A 6,339-nucleotide genomic window follows, 5' to 3' on the forward strand; every position below is an offset into this window, starting at 1 on the left:
CAGGCTGGGTTGGCCCTGATTTCTCCTGCTAAGCAGAACAAGGCAGAAATGAGCAATTTTGCTTTTGGCCACGAAAAGGAATTTTTCCTCCTTGTTTTGCTTAGACTCTTATTACGCACATCTTCTTAAAGACCCAGTACACACACTGTGGGACCATCTTCGATGATGAGGGATGTTGCCTGTCTCAGGCTCCGCCTGCTAACACTTGTGAGAGTGAGCAGGGCTCCGGCTCATCAGTCCCGGGCTTCCTTGAAGTTTAGGGCTGGATGTTGGAATCCTCAGCTCAGGACCGCTTTTGTCTTTGATACTTTCCACCAAGGGACCAATGCTATAAAAAAGTCAGAGGCGACAGGATTAGTGTTCTGGAAGCCCTTTAAAGCCCTTTAAAGGTATGCCATAATTACTCCACTCGGTCCCCCAAAGGAGGGAAAACAGAGATCCTTGGGCCTACGAAATTGTCTATGATGGTTTGAGCCTGAAGCGTCCCCACAGCCTCAGGTTTTACATGTTCCTCTACTGCTGACAATGTTTTGGAAATATGTGGACCTTTTAAGAGGTCGAGCCCAGGTAGAGGAAGTAGGCTGCTAGGGGTCGGCCTTGTCGGTTTGTGCTCTGGCCCAGGTTCCTGCTTTACTCGGTTTCCTCATCCAACATCAGGAGACTGCCTCTGCCACACACTCCGGTCACGGTGACTAAGCCCTTCTCTCACCACGGCAAACCGAAGCCCTCTGAAACCCTAAGCCAAAATGGATCTTTCTCGCCTTGAATTGATCATACCACGCAGGAGTGGTTAACATAGATTTTTTTTTAAGCAAATGAACCATTCTGTCCTGAACTACCCAGGTAACCAACAGTACCCGCTTTCTGTTACCTGAGGAACCTGGAAGGGAAGACTGAGGTATGTCAGGGTTTAACCTCTCTGCCAGCCAGGACTGGTGCTTAGCTCTAGGGTGGCTATGACATGACTGACTAAACAGGCCTGTCGTCCCTGCCTGGCCTATCCAAATGACCACTAGACACGGGGGAAAGAAGCAACAGCCTGGGAGGGTGACAGAAGCAAGATCCAGCCATGTATCTAGTCTTAGTCTCCGAAACAGATGGATCGCCGTGGCTGCACTTAGAACTGGTGACGTCCTCAAACACAAATGTCCCAGCAATGACTTCTTGTGCCAGTGGACAACAAAACAGGTGTCAAAAGGGGTTCGTACCCCAGCCGCTTCCTTGGGGGCGATGTGGAGAGTGAACTTAGCCAGCAGAGAGGTTTTCGGGATGCGCTCTGCCTTCACTGCAGATGCTGTGAACGACTGCAGAAGGGTTAGAGCCCTCAGTGTATCTTGTTCACTTTCGTTTATTCTGAGTAGAAGCACTGTAACAGAGCTATGCATTTAAGTATTTAGTCCGTTCTCTACCTCATTCCTCTTTCATGGGTGCATGCACCTATAGAGGTCAGAGGTCAACTTCAAGTTTTTTCCTCAATCATTTGCCACAATGACTGGCCAGCACAACCCCAGGCTCCTCCTCTCTCTGCCCACCAAGTGCTGGAATGACTGGTGCCTGCCACCAGACCCAGCCTTTCTAGGTAGGGATCTGAACTTAGGGCCTCGTGCTTCCAAGATGAGCCCTCTACCCTCCGAGCCATCTCCCCAGCCCTTGGTTTTGACTCTCGTACAAGCTTAGTGTTTAAACTTTATAATGTGTTAATGAAGCATTTTTATAAATGGTTTTTAATCACCGTGATCCTGAGTCCTAGGAATAGTATCTGCATTAGCACCGCCTATAGTATTTGCATTGAACAACACCTCATTGTTTTTCATCGCTATTGTGGTTGGTTCCTGGCATCCATTTGGTCTCAAAATGAGGGCTCTTGTGAGCTACACTCAGGACTCACATCTTCTCCTTAGACTCTGATGCCCAAAGTACAACCCCTTATGTCCACGTGGAGGAGACAAAGCCCAGCCACTTTCCCTCATACTGCCACCTCTTCTAAGTCGCCCTACCGATTGGCACCAGCTTCACAGTACAGTTATTCCTACTCTGGGGTGGGGGATTCCTAATCCATCCATTTCTTCATCCACCCGGGCCCCGAAGCCCCCAAGCCACGCATAATCCTTGGGACACGCAATGTGTATTTTTTTCATAAGGAGAAGATCCATGACTCCAATTCTCTTCTCAGTGAATCCATTACTGTCATCTCCAAAAAGACTGGCTGTCATTTTGATCAATATTGTCATTATGTTCTTGGAATAATCAGTCAGCACCCTGATTTGTCCCTCGCCTCCAGCCTCGTCTGCCAGCCTGTTCCCTACAGTGATGTCATCTGGCTGTTTCCACCCAGCAGACAGAAGGCTTGCCAGCCTCGGCGTCTTTCCACTCTGGGAGTTTGCACAGTCTTTCCATCTTGACGCTGCCACATCAGTCTTAACTCCCAACAAAAAGTTCAAGTGAGAGTGGTCGGCCGGCTGCTCAGCATCTTGAAGAGGAATGAGCTGTCCAAGGTACCCTGAGTTAGAAAGCTCTCCAAAGTAAAGGAAAGCAGAAACCTGCCAGCAGTTCTCAGTTTCCTTCCTTCCATATCCCACTAGCCTCAACAAAGAGTAGCACTTGACACTTACAGAATGAAAGTAGAGGCTGGGTATGGTGGTGCAGGCACACCTTTAGTCCCAACACTGGGGAGGCGGGGCAGGCGGATCTCTGAGTTTGAGGCCAGCCTGGTCTACAGAGTGAGTTCTAGGACTGCCAGGGCTACACAGAAAAACCCTGTCCAAAAAAAAAAAAAAAAAAAGTACTTGCCCTGCAAGCCTGGTGAACTGAGTTCTATCCCCGCCCGTAACCCACACAAAGGTGCAAGGAGGGAAACAACTCCAGAGGCTGTTTTCTGACCTCCACACGTGCTATGATATGTGTGTGTACCCCACTTTAACATATCACACACATGTGTGTGCACACAGGCACACACAGTAGTAATAAAGTCTTAAAATACTGTGAAAATAGAGCACTGGGTTGAAAATAAAACATAACTAAATCTAGCACAGAGTCTGTAATGACAGCTATGGAGAAGGGTCAGGCAGAAGAACTGAGAGCTCACAGCCAACCTGACCCGCAGAGCAAGACCTTATCAGAGAAAGAGAGAGAGAGGGAGGGAGGAGAGAAAATGCATTTTTAAAAGGTAATTTATTTTTAAAAATTATTACCATGTTCCTTACATCTAAATAGTTATTTGTAAGCTATGGTTGACAAAAATTAATTATGTATGCCGGGATAGCTGATAAGAGGATTTTGAATGCTCCTAATACAAAGAAAAACCAAAACCAGTTATCCTGGTTATATACATATATTGAGATGTCCATAAATAAGTGCGATTATTATAGCAATTAAAAATGTAAACTAGCCCACTTTTAATCTGAGCACTCAGGGAGGCAGAGGCAGGCAGATCTCTGTGCCTGGTCTACAGAGTGAGTTTCAGGACAGCCAGGGCTAAAACAGAGAAACCCTGTCTCAAAAAAACAAAACAAAAAGTAAACCAGCGGGGTTATGGAGATGGCTCATCAGTTAAGAGCACTGGCTTTTCTTCCAGAGGTTCTGAGTTCGATTCTCAGCAACCACATGGTAGCTCACGATCTCATGCTCTTTTCTAGTGTGCAGGCATACATGCAGACAATATGCAATGTACCTATATACATTAAAAAATTCTTTTAAAAATGTAAATTAGGTCCTACAAGATGGCTGAGCAGAGAAAATTACTTAGATCCCACTCAGCAGAAGAAGAAAACTGACTTCCACGAGTTGTCTTCTGACCTCCATAGTCCCCTGTGGCATGTTACACACATACACACACACACACATTGGAGGATGTTTTTATGTACTGTGTATTCAAATGCTGATTTCTATAAACTAGAGATCTAATTTCAGTTTGGTCTTTTGGCATTATCATTATCATGAATCATCTTCTGTCTTGGTATGTTGTAAACAATGTTCTCCATCACTTTCTGATTGGTTACATACAGACCTGAACAGCCAGTAGCTGGGCAGGAGAGGATGGGTGGGGCAGCTTTGAGCCTAAGAGTTGCCATCAGGACATGGATGAAGAAGGAAGTGCCAGGGCGAGACTAAGATGGCAAGTAATGGGCCATGTGGCTGGGCAGTAGGCCAGGCCACTATTGCTGGTTAGAATAGCTGAATATGTGCCCAGCTATAGGCCTAAATCTATTATGAATAAATGTAAAGGTCTCTATGCCGTTATTCAGAGCAAGAGTGTGATAGAAAAACCATAATTTACATACACACACACAATAAACAAATGTAAAACTTTTTAAAATGCTCCAAAATAAAAATTTTAATATAAACCCTTTTCTTTCTTTCTTTCTTTCTTTCTTTCTTTCTTTCTTTTTTTTTTTTTTTTGAGACAGGGTTTCTCTGTGTAGCCTTGGCTGTCCTGGACTTGCTTTGTAGACCAGGCTGGCCTCAAACTCAGAGATCTGCCTGCCTCTGCCTCCCAACTGTATTTTAACTAGGGGAATGAATGAGAGGTTAAAAGCATTGGTTGTTCTTGCAAAGGATCCAGGCTCAGTTCCCAGTATCCACATGGTGGCTCACAACCATCTGTACCGATAGTTCAAGGGGACCCAACAACAGCCTCTTCTCACCTCCTCAGGCACAAGGCAGGCGTAGTCCACATACACACAGCAGGGAAAACATTCACACGGGAAACACAAATAAACAAATCTTAAAAAAACAAAACAAACAAACAAACAAAAAAACCTACCACAGTTGCCAAGCAGCTGAAGTGGAGGGTCACAGTAAACCTGTTCCTTTCCATTAACATCTTTCATAGGATGGTTAGAAAGGAAATCTAAAGTAAAAAGAAAGAAAATGGGCTTTTCAGTGAATAATTAATGGGTAAATAATTATCTCTGGTACTTGCTAATTACTGTCACTTAAGCGACCAACCTGGGGCATAAATATTGCTAAAAGAACCCATCTTCTCAGTAGCAAATTCTGAAACCAATAGCATTGGGTTTTGTGAAGTAATGGATCCGCAGTAGTCAGCTTGGACTTCAGTATGATGAATCATGTCCCAGCCTCCAGGCACACAGCTCTCTCCCAAATACTGGCCCGGTTATATCTCAGATTCCCCCAGGACTTAATCATGCTCTGGGGGTCCCATGGACAAGAAGCCTTTAAAAAACCAAAAACCTTCCAGGTGGGGGCTGGAAAGATGATTCAGTGAGTGAGAATGCGTGCGTGCAGGTCAAGCCTGAGGACCCAAATCTAAACCTCCAACACTCCAGGAAAAAGCCAGTGTGGCCATGTAGACCACAGGGAGGTGGAGACAAGAGGCTGGCTAGGGTTTGCTGGCCAGTAGCCTAGCTTCAGGCTCAGTGAGAGACACTGCCTCAAACCAAAATAAACAAGCACACACACACAAACAAACAAAAAATGGAGAATGATCCGACATCCTCCGCTGGCCTTGGCAGTGAACATAAGTCTGTATTCATGTGCATATACACCATGCATAGACACGCCCTTGAAAGAAATTAAAAACGAAAACCTTAAAAACACCTTTCAGTTATATTTCTAAAGGAAATCACTAGGGAGCTGGGATATAGTTCAGTGGTAGAGCGCTGACCCTGGCATGTGTGAGGCTGTAGGTTCAATGAGTAGCACAAAACAAACAAATAGGAAAACAAAACACTGGAAACTCACCTCCAGGCTGCTGAACCGCAGCATTCCCTCAGCAAGCAGACCACATCGCTCAGCTGTGTCTCAAACCTGGAGGAGGTTCTTAAAACAAGGAGAGCCCTGGACAACCACTGTGCCTTTCCTTCTGATAAGGATGAAACAGGCCCCAAAACCTGGACCAAAAATTGGGATACTTAGCAAAGCAAGGCCAGCTTTTCTGGAGATACAAGCAGTCTCTCAGGAGCCCTGAACACCTGGGGCTTTTCACTATTGCTGGAAAGACATTACCGGTATGGAATATTCTGAATTTCCTTTCTCTATTATAAGTGGGTCTGTCTGTCCTTGCCAAATCCTTCCCATTCATTTCCTTTGTAAATGGTAACCTTAATGGCCCAGCTACTGCCTCCCAGCTGTACGCTCACGGATGCCTACCTACTGGACTCTTTTGTAAAGTTTAATGAACCCTGAAGAAGAATGGGAAGAAAAGGTCAGAGCTTCAGTGTTGTCTGACAGAACCAGAGACAAGACCTTGAACGGAAAATCTTCCCAGAGATCCCAGCACAGGAGAGACCAAGAGCTTGTTCAGCAAAGAGCAGTTGACTCTGCCCTCCAGAGACTAACTCTGGCTCGCTTCTACCAATTAAAACCCCTGAGCCCTTT

Source organism: Meriones unguiculatus, chromosome 7 (genome assembly GCF_030254825.1).
Source record: "Meriones unguiculatus strain TT.TT164.6M chromosome 7, Bangor_MerUng_6.1, whole genome shotgun sequence".
Classification (NCBI taxonomy): Eukaryota; Metazoa; Chordata; class Mammalia; order Rodentia; family Muridae; genus Meriones; species Meriones unguiculatus.